Here is a 14,382-nt window from a genome sequence, read left to right as displayed (position 1 = left end):
ATATTAATACAAAGAATTAAATTACCACATTGTTCGAGTTCAAATACCGTGCAATGAAGTAATTACTTAAAATTGAAGTGCCTTGCTCTAGAATAAACATTTATCCTATGTCCAGAATGAATATAAATGTTCCCTCTACAACTTTGTAGGTTTGCGTAGCGAGATGGGCAAAAACTCACAGATGATGATGGGCAGAAAGCTAACCCAGGTGTGTAAGCTTGCCAGACTGCATGGCACCTTCCAGGCAGGCCCAGTCAGTCAGTGGGAAGTTGGACAGTCGAAAGAGTAACATGCTAATTTATTTATCGTATGTGCAATGATAGTCTCCAGAAATGGCTTCGGCAAACAGTAGTGCCCTACGGGTGGTGTAGGTTAGCTAACGTGCACATTGCTGGTTCAGTCGCTGCCCCGGTGAACGACAGTGCGTTGTTGTCTCGTGAATGGTTTCGCGTGAGGTAGGCACTGGCGTAAGGAATGTCGACAAGAAGCAGAGTTAAGTACCGCACCGTACCCTGCGGTCGAGCGTATCTGGCCGGTATGGGACACTTTTGTCACCGCACCGTCTTTTACCGTGTTGGTGGCATTTGCAGCGCATGGATACCATTTTTCAGCGTTATGAAGATCCAAGCTTCAATTACACGGAAAATGCTCTTCTAATAAAACGAGTGAAATTGCTGTATACAACTGAAGCATAATAATTGGTGCCGACAGGAAGACATCCTTTGGATCGGAAACCATGTTTGAAAACAAGTTATTTAAGCATGATCAGTAATTTAATCACTGGAGGAAAATTTGAAAAAATGTTCGGTTTTGCTAAACGATTTGAAAAATTGGAAAGCAGACGCATGGTGCATTGCTCGTTGTCAAGAAATGCCATATAATATGTCTGCTTCATGAGTTTTACAACAAATGGAACATAACCACTATCTTAACATGTGAAATTTATCATTATTTTCATGTTAACCATGTTTAAATGGGGCCTTCCTTAGACGTGCGGTAAGATGTGCGGCTACAAAGCAAGACTATGCTGAAGGTGGCTGAGTGCGATTCCCGGTCCGGTCTAGGAAATTTTAGAGTTGGAAATTTTCTCGACATACTGATGATGATGATGATGTAGCGAAGCACCTGTTTATAGCACTGGTTATATCTGACAAACGATTTGATCATGTTTATATTATTGTTAGTATTTCATCAATCACAATTGTTATCCACCCACGATGTTTACAAACAAGATTCATAGTTGAGAATACTAAGATACAAGGTGATATGAAAATTATTTTAAGCTTTTGGTGGAATGTATTTACATGTCATTTAATTTCACTTTATTGTACCTTTGATAGATACGTATTTCGACTACAACAGTAAGGCCGTCTTCAGTGTCTCGTGCTTGACTCGACTCGACTTCGTGAAAGGAAGAAGGCAGTTCAAAAATTATGAAACGTTAAAGTTCCCCTAATAGTGTTATATAATGAGGAATGTTTGAACTGACTTCTTTCTCCTCTAACAGCTTTATGTAAATTGTGAATGATTAGATTTATTACGGACTTTCAATTTGTCAATATCCAAAGCTAAATATGAGTGCAAAAAATGAAACGTTCAATCATGTTTTGTATAAACAGAAAAGTCAATCTTAATATTGAGTATTTAGGTTTGGAAAAATCAAATCAAGAATAATTCGAATATTATAAAATTGTTGATACATCTGTGGATTTGGAATAAAATATTTTGATTGTTTTATAGAATCTTTGTCTGCATTCTTAAGATAGTCCGAGGCCCCTTTCCGCTTTAGAAGGGGGGAGGGGCTCCTATACAAATGAAACAAAAATTTCTGCATAACTCGGGAACTAATGAAACAATATCCTATACAAATAAAACACTAATTACTGTAAAATTGAGAATTTATCAAGCAAATGGAATCCATATTGGGCATATAAAAAAAGATATTTGGACGTTTGCTCTACCAAATGAAATCGAACGTTGAAACTTCAATTATTACACAATATAAATGTTTGTAGTAGTTAATTAATTTTGAGCGACACGAAGTTCGACGGGTCAGCTAGTGTACTTTGAGCAGAATTGCTATCTTTAGCGATGAACAAATGTCTTTAAAAATATCCTTAAAAGAAACATTAGGGGAGAAGGTTCGGTTGTGGGCACCGTTCGGTTATGGGCACCCCTATGTATCTTTTGACAGATAATTCTGACAACCGTCATTTGTTTGCTATAATAGCTTGATGTTTTGTGCTCAATATCAAACCGGATGGGCATCTCTACTTTGAACTAGAAACAAATAAATTTTTCGTACAAGAAAAACAACACGAAAGTTTTTTTTGGCCTTTTTCAAAGTGTCATAAATTAAAGGATTTAATTCAAAAAGTGAGTTCTAATGCGTATTTACACAGTAAATTTAATCTATTTTGAGGCCCAATGCCGATTGCCATCAAAATTTTAGCGCGAATTTTTTTTCTTCTCGTTCCAAAAAGGCTGCGAAATTCGGTTATGGGCACCTTTATTGGTTCGGTTATGGGCACCCTTATTTTATTGATAAATCATTCAATATCGTTTTACTTGTCCCTTAACTTATTTTTAATAACGTTTTAAGGCAGTTTTTATAATTAGTTTGACATAATTGTTCGAAATAATGAGTTTATTTAATATTTTTGTTCTTTGGGCATGTCTAGTCATTATATACACACTTTTTGGAACAAAGCGTTGACCGATTTGCTTGCAACAAGTTGCATTCGACGGGGAATGCTTTCCCATTGTTTCCTATTGAAAATTGGTCAGATCGGACTATGGGATCAAAATTTTTGGCCAAAATATTATTTTTTGAAATGAACGAGAAAGGCACTATTGCCGCTAGGGTGATTCATCAGGATTTTTTTGACTGTGATGCATACCAATAAAACGTAAATCAATGAAAAATTAAAACCCATTTACCTAAAGTGCTATTTAGACCTTTCTTATGTGATTTTTTTCAACATCCTCCTTAATGCACCGAGGGAGGCATCATCACTGCTAGGTGAATTGATTTGAGTTTTTAGCGTCTCCTGGCTTTTAGAATGAATAAACTATTCCTTGTATTTAATTCTGGGTGGTTTTTATTCATGCTTATTTATTTTTAGCTAAGTTTTCAAGGGTGCCCACAACCGAACCACGAAATGAAAATGTCCAAAAATGTCAAATTTTCTAAATTGTCAATATTTTTTTCTAAATCGATGAAATCATATTAATTTCTTTGCTAGTAGTAAGGTTATAAGTTTAGCTTTCGATTGCTATGCAAATGTCGACATAAGATCAACCAGGGCCAAAGTTATGGACCAAACACGAAAGGGTTCCCACAACCGAACCTCCTCCCCTACACTTAGGATCTTAGTACTAAAAGTGTAAATAGGGGAAAAGACGGCTTTGGCAGGTTTTGTTCTATTATTGGCAGGGGTTTTTTTGTCGACCGAATTTTATGAAATTTGGCCACAATATTCTTTAATATGCAAAGAATGTTTAGGCCAAATTTGAGCATAATCAGTCATAAAAAAACCCTGACAATAATAGAACAAAACTTGCCAAAGCCGTCATTTCCCCTAATTCTGGAATCAATAATTCACAATCTTCGTAGCCGTTATCTTCTCAGGCGACGACTTTGGAAACTTCATTATAAACCCAACGGCTGCTTTCAATAAACTGCAGCTACTTGTTGTTTTTTCACTTTAAACTTCAGGAAAACCAGACTCGATTCCTTCTGTAACTATTTTTCTTCTCTTGGGAGGAGTATTCAAAACATTTGAAACACAAAACATTTGTTGTTTTTCCACTTTAAACTTCAGGAAAAAAAACCAGACTCGATTCCTTCTGTAACTATTTTTCTTCTCTTTGGAGGAGTATTCAAAACATTTCTTAACTGGAAATTTTCTCTGGGCATCAAAGTAGCTGTGAGGCGGCAATCTGGGGGATGTAACGCCAATAATCTTTTTCTTATTTCGTTTTCTTCTTAGAAATCCCATCAAATAAAAAGTCAAGAAAATTTGCAATCCAAACCTCGACCGAACTAGGAATAGGACAGAGTTTCTGAGAAAATTCTTCGAGGAATCTTGTCTTTGATTTCATGTCTCCATCTGTGTCCGGGGACGTTCGCATGCCACAACTCCAGTAATGGATTTCGAGATCCCTACTACCGTGTGGCGTCAAAATCTGTGCACTTAAACACCTAAGTATATGAAACAGTCTTTAGAAAACAGGAAACAAATGCAAATAAAACGTTTGTCGTTAATATATGAGCACAAAGGGCTCTACGTTTGAAGTGTTCCAAATTTACACATTAAAACCTATGAAAAACATGATACAATAATGAATTAAATAAATACCTCCTTAATCGATATCTTTCCACCGTGGGCGGATTTCGTATCAAAGGATCGAAACCCGTACAATTTTCAAATAAATATTCAAATTGAAGCAGACTGATTGACTAAACTACCACTGAAACTAGTTCAATACGCACCTTGAGAAGCGATCCCTTTGATTTGTATTCCCTTTATCTTACTTTTTGATTCGCAATTTGCAACTAAAACACAGTTACTTTTGATGCAATTATGTTCTACACGCAAACAAATAGCGCCAGAAACTTCGAGTTTGGTGGATAGCGATTTGTTTTTAATTTCTGTTGTTTTAATTTCAAAGCCTACTTCCCATTTCATTGGCTTAAAAGCTTACTGTCAAATATATGAACAAGATAAGATAAAATATTTATAAATTAATTACTCCAAACTCGCTTTAAGTGATTGATATCTCATTAGGTGTTTCTAATGCTCATCATTAGGTCCCAACCTACTAGATTACATTAAATAATAAATCAAGCTGTGCATAAGTAAATTGTTTGAGCTGGATAATGTTGTGAATATTTGTATAACTAAGGGTATGCGATAACACACTTTTTCCTAACGAAACGAAACGAAATTTAAAATGTCTATGTTGATTCGGACCGAAACGAAACGAAATATAAATTTACTTTCGAGACTTCAAAACGATACGAAATCCAGGTTCATTTAATTCGAAATTTTTCGAAACGAAACAAAATTTTGATTTTTTTCCGCGGAATTTCTATTAAATTGGTTTTACTTTATGCACGCAATTCTGATTTCACTTTTTCGAGGTTAAATAACTGTTTTGCGACCGATAATAACAGAAGAGGCAGTCTGTGATAAATCACCGCATTTCGCCGCATATACCATTGTCGACAAGGCAATATCCCAGAATTTGTGCCGCTTTCAAAGGAATTCATCGTGGAGCGTGTGCTCCCGAAAATGATCAATTTAATATCAGTTTCATACAAATAAGTTAAAAAAAAGAAATTTTGGGATTTTTCATATACGCATTCAAATTTCGTTTAAAACCTTAGTTGACTTAAGAATAATGTAATTATGCTGAAGCATACTTCATATTGTCTTGTCAGCGTGGTTTTTATAGTATTGAGCTAAGTCAAAATTAGAAAATTAACGCTTAGAAGAATCCTGTGCACCTTTCTAAAATGCACAAAGATATGTATTTCAGATTGAATTTCACAGACCCATAGTCTTATATACTGTCTTATAGCTGTTATGGTCAGTATTAGCTGAAAACAATCATAAGTAAAGAACTTTCAGCAATTTCAATGATCTTTCAACCCGTTCTGGATTTTTTGTTTGCAAATTCCATGCGAAGATCTAGAAATGCTCACAAATCTTCAATGTTCCTTACATATTGTGGAAATAGGCAAAGAAGAGCTTAGCTGAATTAACTGTACACATCGTAGTTGCTAATTTTGATTGGCCGAGAAACAGTAAATATGCACAGCTTATCAATTAAATAATATTCTTGGGCTACAAACTTGCTTCGGAGTTTCCAATTCATGGCCAATAACGATGTTGGTCACGTCCTTACAGTCAATTTAGGATTAGGGGAGGAAAATTAGTTTCACACTCATTGTTATAAAAGACCGAGAAATGCTCTGCATCTCCGTGAGCGCTACGGGAAAGGAATCGTTGGTTAGTAGAGAAGGTAATTCATGTGAAGCCCCTTGGTAAGCGACTAAATATTTATTGTAAACGAAGATATTTTGAAAACAAGAAGACGAAAACTGTGTTTGAAATCAATCCAACGCAAGATCAATGTGCTTCGTTTGATAAGCTTCTACAATATGATCGATTCCGCACTAAATAATTTTTTGCATTTCGATGCAGACATTAGTTTTTTCACTTCGCGTTCTTCCACACTAGCTCAACAAGGTCGATTGTACAGATGCTGGGTCATTAGGCCGAAGGTCATTAGGCCGAATGGTCATAAGACCGAGCGGTCATTAGGCCGAATGACCATTAGGCCGAATGAGAACTGGGAAGTGAGAAGTGAGTAGTGCGAAGTGAGGAATAAGTAGAATGGAAGAAGAAAACAGGAAAAAGGCGGAAGAAGTAAAAAGGAAGAAGGAAGAAGGAAAAAGGAAGAAGGACGAAGAAATAAAAAGAAAGAAGAAGAATGGAAGGAAGACGAGAGAAAAAAGGAAGAAAACGGAAGAAAGAAGAATGAAGAAGGAAGAAGGAAAAAAGGAAGGTAGAAGGAAGAATTAAGAAGGAAGAAGGAAGAAGATAGATTGAAGACGGAAAAAGACAGATTGAAGAAAGAAGATGCAAGAAGAGAGAAGGAAGAAGGAAGAAGACCGATTGAAGAAAGAAGATGCAAGAAGGGAGAAGGAAGAAGGAAGAAGGGAGAAGGAAGAAAACAGATAGAAGAAGGAAGATGCAAGAAGAGAGAAGGTCAAGGGTAAGGTGAAGAAGGAACTACTCATTTTTCATTTTTTGCTTCTTTTTGCTAATTCGGCCTAATGGCAATTCGGCCTAATGACCATTCGGCCTAATGGCCTGACACCGATTGTACACTGATTAAAAAAATTTCTGCTACGCGAGGTAGATTTTTTTCACTTCGCGTTCTCCCGGACTAGCTGCCATCCCATGACCAGCAGCAACACGATCGATTCCGCATTCATATTGTACAAATAGTAAAAAATATCACAAAATATAAATTTGAATCTTGGAAACACCGAAGACGTTTTATAGAAGAAAACTACATACTTATTTGTCGACTAAGAATGGGGTTATGTAGTAAGCGTTAATAGTAAAAATTATATAACCTAAAGTTTTGAAAACAACTTAACGATTTTGTTCAGCGGCGCAGCCAAAACTTTTGATAATATAAAGTATGGTTTAAGTTTTGTTTCGAAATTCCGCGGAATTCCGTTAAATTTCGCTAGAAGCCAGTTTTTTCTAGCGAAATTTTTGTAATTTTACGAAACGAAACGAAAGCAAGAAATCAGATTTCGCCATGCTCAAATACCGCGAAATTCCGCGGAATTTTGTTTCGAACCACCTGAAACGAAATTTTTCGAAATACCGCATATGCTTATGCATTACCAACAAGAGTAGATAGATGCATAAGTATTAGAATGCTAATAGCGCTCTGAATTTAGTGATCAACTTTTTTTTGGATCTTTATTCAAGTGATTTTTTAATTTTAAAATTAAGTTCATCACTGGGATGAAAGGGAGCTTTAAGAGCTCCCTTTGCGGGCCAACCTTAGGTCCCGCCAATGTTGTTCAGCAGGGGCTGAGTTGATAAAAGGGTCGGCCGGAAGGGCAGCCCTACGTGCCAACCAAGGGCCAAATTACTTTTATTTTACTTAAGCCTAATTAACTCTAACACTTTAAAACATGATGGTAATACATTAAAATTATAGAAATACGGGCGATTGACGATGCTACAGTTAAAACGTTGGAATCAAAATAAAGTAGACGAAAACAAGGTTTTGGTTTCACGGGGTTGGTGGGAAACTTTTCCTTTGGAGCTCCTGCTGATATTCAGTCGTATCTCAATGTCGTGCTGTGGTCCTGTTGATGCGCTGTTCTCCGGTGCTAACATTTTCCTCTGAAGAATTGAAGTTATGGTGAGGCCATTATCCATAAGATCCTCGCCAAAATTTGCCAATTTACAAGAAATCCTTTGTTTTTCGACCTTTCTTTTTGGAAAGGATCAGAACGCCACTTTGTAATGTGGCAGTATTCAGATTCCGAAAAATTCGGAAGAAGCCTGCGAAAATGCTCGATGGTTTTTGATCGATCTCCTTCGATGAAGGAATGACAAAATTTCGACTACGGATTGGCGTATCTAGCTGTTGATTTGGCGAGGTTCAGTTGTGGATGGAGTAGGTCGAAGCCCCCCCAGCCGAATCGAAGTGACGATCGCTGGGTGGGTGGGACTTATATATCGTGAGAGGCCTCACTCCCGATGCTTGTTATTACGAGGCTATCAGGGTGTTAAACTTCATAGAATAATCGGGCGTCCTTCAGGAAGCAAAAGATGGCAGTCATTGCAGCTTCATCATCCGCCAGTGCGTCCCGAATACTGCCCGGTATTCCATAGAGATTTCGGGGGTAGTCGTATTTGGGACACCGACAGACAAAGTGCTCCGCACTATTTTCGGTGTCACATGGATCACAACGGGACCGGAAAGGGCCTCCACCAAATTTGTGAGAGACCCTTGTGTTGCCGGTCCGGAGCCTTGAGATGACCTGCAGCCCTTTCTGGGTGGCTGGTTCGTTCTAGGAGTCGGTGGTTACTTTAATCTTTCTAAGGAAGTGCCCTCTATTGCTGCTCCATATCCTAGCCCAGTCCTGGCCGACGACGCTCTTCGCCAATTTCTTAACGTCGGCCAGCGGGACGGAACGGGTGTATAATAGACCCTCGTGTCCGACACTTCCCTTATGCCGCAATGGCCGGGGATCCAGGCAAAGGTGCTACCGGGTATCATCCCAGATAGCATTCCCTGGATCAAAGACGGCGCACAGTGGGATGGTTTTGAAAAAAGTGGGACATTGGTATTATTGGCGAAACTATTGATTGGAGAATTTTGACGTGTTCTGGAGGGTGTCTTTATTTTTAGAGCACTTTATTTTAAGAATAAGAAAAACTGACCTAGAAGGGTGCACCCCGAGAAAAAAAATATTTTTTTTAAATTTTATTGATAAAATTGTTTATATTGTATGGAGACATTGTAGAAATGACAATTTCAATACACTTTGTCGAAGACACCATCTTCTTATCTCTGAAGTGGAAAAAGTTATAGGGGTGCGAAGTTAGTAACCCCTTAAAATTATTTTTTTAGCTCTAACTTTTTTATTTAAATTTTTACATTTTCACAATGTTCTACAAAGTTTTAAGTGCTTCAAAAAAACATTTTGTCGTAGAAGAGTGCAAATCGCTATCTCTTCATTTTAAGGAGCTATATCAGATTTTATAGTTTCTCAACACTATTTTTGAAACGGCTATACCTTTCAGGGTAGCAAGTTGTAGTAGCCGTTATTTATGTCATTAGCTTCAGCAACTTTTGCTCTTTTGTTTCAAATATACATTTTAGGTGCATCTAAGTGGATTCTTAAAAATATTCCGCAAAATGCACTTCAGGTTTATGATCCATTATTTAGTTTCTCCGTGCATAATTTAGTTATCATTATTTTTTCCTCGTTAATTTTTCCCTGTACGCTGTCTGCTGGTCCAGGTGCTATGCTGCTGTTTGGAAAATTTGAATTGTGATTCAAAACGAGCCTTTTGATGTGATCTAGAGCGTGTATTTATACCTTGAGTGCTTTATTTAACGAGAAAGAGAAACCTCATCAGCAAACTCTGGGACTTGTTTAGGAGTGTTTTGAAAACTCACAATTTTTATTCTGAAATGTTGTTGTTGCCCCTGAAGATTTTGTTTTCAAAATCTTAGCTGGGTGGGGAGAAGTTAGCCGTGGGGTGTAGTGGTAAATATATATTTTTATCGGCCTTATCGCTCAAGTTGTTTATCTTTTATGGAGACATCGTAAAAACGGCTTATTTTTTTTCGAAAACTCTAAATTTCTATTTCTCAAATGACGAAGTTATAGTGATGCAAAGTTACCCCCTCCTTGAAAATAATTTATTTGTTGTAACTTTTTTGTTTTGTTTTTTTTTTCCCATTTTTCAATGTTCTACAAAATAGTAGGTGCTTCGAAAAAACATATTGTCATAGAAGTACCAACCGGAAAAACATGTCTTGAAAGAGCAAACTGATATCGCTCCTCATAATGAAAAGGTGGCGATTTACTCTCTTCTACGACAAAATGTTTTCCACAATAAAAAGTTTAAAAAAAAAATAATTTTAAATGGTTGTCAACTTTGAACCATTATAATTTCCTTCGCATGAGGATTGACATTTTTTGTCTTCATTAAAGTATCTTAATATTTCCGTCTCTAAAATGTATCTGCACAAGATAAATAATTTTGAGGAAATTTTTTTCTCGGGTGCACCCCTTAAATAAAGTGGTCTAGGAATAAATATACGCTCTAAATCACTTAAAAAGGCTCGATTTCGAATCACAATTAAAATTTTCCAAACAACAGCGCAGCACCTAGACCAGCAGACAGCGTACAGGAAAAAATTAACGAGGAAAAAATAATGATAACTAAATTATGCACGGAGAAACAAAATAATGGATCAAAAAGTTGATGTGCATTTTGCGGAATATTTTTATGAATCCACTTAGATCCACCTATGATTTATATATGTAACAAAAGAGTAAGAGCTACTGAAGCTGATGACATAAATAACAGCTGCTACAACCTGCTACCCTGAAAGGTATACCCGATTAAAAATAGTGTTAAAAAACTATAAAATCTGATATAGCTCCTTAAAATGAAGAGATAGCGATTTGCACTCTTCTGTTTTTTTGGAGCACCTAAAACTTTGTAGAACATTGTAAAAATGTAAAAATTTAAATAAAAAAGTTAGAGCAAAAAAAATAATTTTAAGGAGTTACTAACTTTGCACCCCTATAACTTTTTCCACTTCAGAGATAAAAAGTTGGTGTCTTCGACAAAGTGTCTTGAAATTGTCATTTCTACAATGTCTCCATACAATATAAACAATTTTATCAATAAAATTTAAAAAAAATATTTTTTTTCTCGGGGTGCACCCTTTTAAGACAATTTCTCTTACTCCTAAAATAAAATGCTCTAAAAATAAAGACACCCTCCAGAACACGTCAAAAGTCTCCAATCAATAGTTTCGCCGATAATACCAATGTCCCACTTTTTTCAAAACCATCCCACTGTGCGGCGGCGGCTTCAGCGGAAAACATGTTGCACTCAAGGTCGGATTTAGTCGGAAGGGGGCCCCGGCGCCGACGGTATGTGGGGGCCCCAAAATGTACAAAATAGGTTGGTTTTGATACATAAGATTTGTGGGGGCCCGGGGCCACGGCCATTATGGTTCTACCAATAAATAGGGTGGCCCATCATATAAAAAAATTAGAAAATATTTTTCACTGGAGAACAACTTTTCTGTAGTGCAGCGCCAACTGGTGAATAGAAGTCAAACTATTCTAGTAAAAACGATCAAAGTAGAATTTTCACTGTCCTATTGTCAACAACAAACATGTTGATTGTTGACAGAACTCGAATACATAAAAAATTGCCAACGATTCTGACTTATCGATGTATTTCGACAACGGTCTGATAAATAGAGCAACTGGAACAGATGTCAGGGCCTAAGGCGCAATCGGATTTCTTTGGACCCCTTGCAACGGTTTCTTCACGCGCTACCCGAAGAAGATTCCCAAAAAAAGATCGGCTCTGAAGACCCCAAAAAGACCAATGGAGAGCGTCCCCAGAACCCATGTAATGGTGTTGCCATTTTCCTCCAGGTCACTGTGTTGTAAATTACAATTTATAACGATCCGAATACTTTTTGATTAGGTTGGTTCGTTGTGTCCGAACTAGCAAAACCTGCACAGCATATTCCATAGGAATTTTTGTTCATGAACTTGATTATGCAGTATTTTTCTTCGGTGAAGGCTGCCGGATGATTAAGGATCCATCATGTTTGTTGGAGAAAGGGGCCGTAGTATAGGCGATAGCTCGATGTTTTTGAAAGGAAGGATGTTAAAAACCAAGAAAGAAAATATGAAAGGCTTTAGATTTTAATGAATTTAGCCATTTGAGGTTTCTGGGAAACAAGCCAGCATAAGCACTTTTTATTTTAAATCGTTACATTGGCTCTGCGTAAAAACTATTATATTTCCATCAGATTATTTTATCACAAATAAAAAAACGGGAAAAACTGAAAAATCGCCGGTTGGTAGCACTTTGATTCCAATGCAATAAACCGAAAAGATAATGACGTTTAGCATTTCATATTGTTTCGATTGTTTCGGAAGCAACGATGAGCTTCTACGCGTTTATATGGAAGCAAAGGTTCGCTTCAACGCGTCGAATTGAAGGCAACGATGCGCCGCCACGCGTTGATTTGATGAAATAGTTCGACCGCCATCCGTTGTAGCGCTAGAGTCGTGTTCGCCTGTTTCTGGCAAGAGTGGACTATATTGTTAATATATAATATTTGGTTGTAGCGTAGCTCCCCGACATGGCCAGATTGGGTCCATAGACTCCGAAGCCGACTCCTCGGCTGGATACGGAGCCGTCGGTGTACCGGATCTCGCTGTTCCGGAAGCGTGTTGCAAGCAGTTCTAATACAGACCGTCGGAGTTCCTCTGTGTTGTCACCCCTTTTAAACCGCGAAGCGATGATGCGGTCGATGCTTACTGAAGGCGTCAGCTAGCCCTTCACTCTGTGCTAGTGGACCCGCGCCACTGGGGGAGGCTAGTACCGGCTACACTTCTCAGGATCCGGTCAGCCTAATCGAGGAGAGGGATCCTGACTTCACCTGAGGTAGAGGCAGCGAATGAGACGGCTTTGCGGCAACAGTGATCAACATGTCTTGTTCAAGGCGGTTCTCTATGTGTCAAAATGTCCTTGATTCTCATCACAGTACCCGATTTTCATATATAGCTTCTATGCGGTATCCAAAATAGAATGCGTTAGAACATAAGAAAATTAATGAAATTTCAATTGATGGCAAATAACCACATTATGAAACACTTTGTGTTCAAGATGGCGGCGAATGTAAACAACGCCGTTTTTATGAAAATATTAGTTACAAAATCATTCAGACCGCTAATCCAATTGCTGCAATAGAACAGAAACAGACAGTTATTGCTTTTGATCCAGGATGTCGACAAAAAAAATGATTAAAGAGCGATTTATACAGAAAAGACTGAACTGTTCCATAACCATGGGAAAATTTTATCATGGTCACAGTTATGGGACACTGATCAAATCATAGTTTTTCAAATAAATCAAATTTGAAGCAATTTAAGCATTTAAAGCAAAACTATGATGGGCTGATACGTAGATAACTAATATTGCTGAAGGGAATTCATTACCATTCCATTTTGGCAAAAGTGTTCCATGATTGTGGGGGGGGGAAGTGTAGATACGTTCTTAACGTTGAAATAGCACAATTAATCATTTAATTTCTTTTAGTTTATGTGCTTAATTGCATGGTTGTTCATAATATGAATCAGATCAAAATAATAAGTAAGGTACACTGGGGGAAGTGGAAAAGGAAAAATCGATAGTGCATGTTTGAATTAGTGTAAAACCAGTTTAAATGATCTAAATGCGTTCAATCAAAATGGGTTATCAAAAACAGTCAATTTTGCACCAACTGTGTGGTAATTCATATCATTTTGGTCGCTTGAAATTTATGGAAATAGATTTTAAAATTAGGAGTTGTTTTTCCACTTACCCTAGTGGGATGGAGTAAGTGGAAATCCCATGTTACCTTGACCTTCAATAGTGATGAGTAGTTACATATAACTAAAATCAATACAATAATTGCTCTGAGTATCTTTTGTGGAATAATTTCATTACCTTAACGGAATAGATCCTCAAGGAATTCTCGTTATAGCTAGGGGAGGGCTGGTTTTGCCTTCTTGAACACTGAGTGTATGTAAAATCTATATGTTCGCCCCAAAGATGAACTTTTTAAAGGAAAAATGGGACCTACAGGGTTATAAACTAATCAACTTAGTTTAACTAATTGAGATGATGTCTGTATGTGCGTATTTGTATGTATGTGTGTGCGCAAAGCACGTACAAAATTATCAGCTATTCTTAAGCACTTGTCCTTAACCAAATTGTTCGCAAAAAAATTGCATTCAACGGCGAAACTTGTTATGAATAAAAATTAATGTGAATTATACAATATATTTACCTATCAGTGCTATTTTTAACCTTCTTATATATTTTTTTCCATATGTAAAACATGTGAAAGGCATCAATACCGATAGGTGGAATAATCAGGCATTTCCTCATTTATATTAGTCCAATCACCACTGGAATCACAATGATAACAAAGAAGAAACATATTAAGATTCACAGCTATCGAAATAAACCCTATCGGGAAGAAAAAAAATTGCGTAATTAGAACATTATCCACTTC

At 37.1% G+C, this 14,382-nt stretch overlaps 1 protein-coding gene across 2 annotated transcripts in view; it reads right to left on the bottom strand.

The window, feature by feature from the left end:
• Window positions 1–14,382, bottom strand: part of LOC134211256 (transient receptor potential cation channel trpm) — a 371,958-nt gene that overhangs the window by 239,477 nt on the left and 118,099 nt on the right. The window lies entirely within an intron of this gene.

Source organism: Armigeres subalbatus, chromosome 2 (genome assembly GCF_024139115.2).
Source record: "Armigeres subalbatus isolate Guangzhou_Male chromosome 2, GZ_Asu_2, whole genome shotgun sequence".
NCBI lineage: Eukaryota > Metazoa > Arthropoda > Insecta > Diptera > Culicidae > Armigeres > Armigeres subalbatus.
This window is presented reverse-complemented; position numbering and strand designations above follow the sequence as displayed.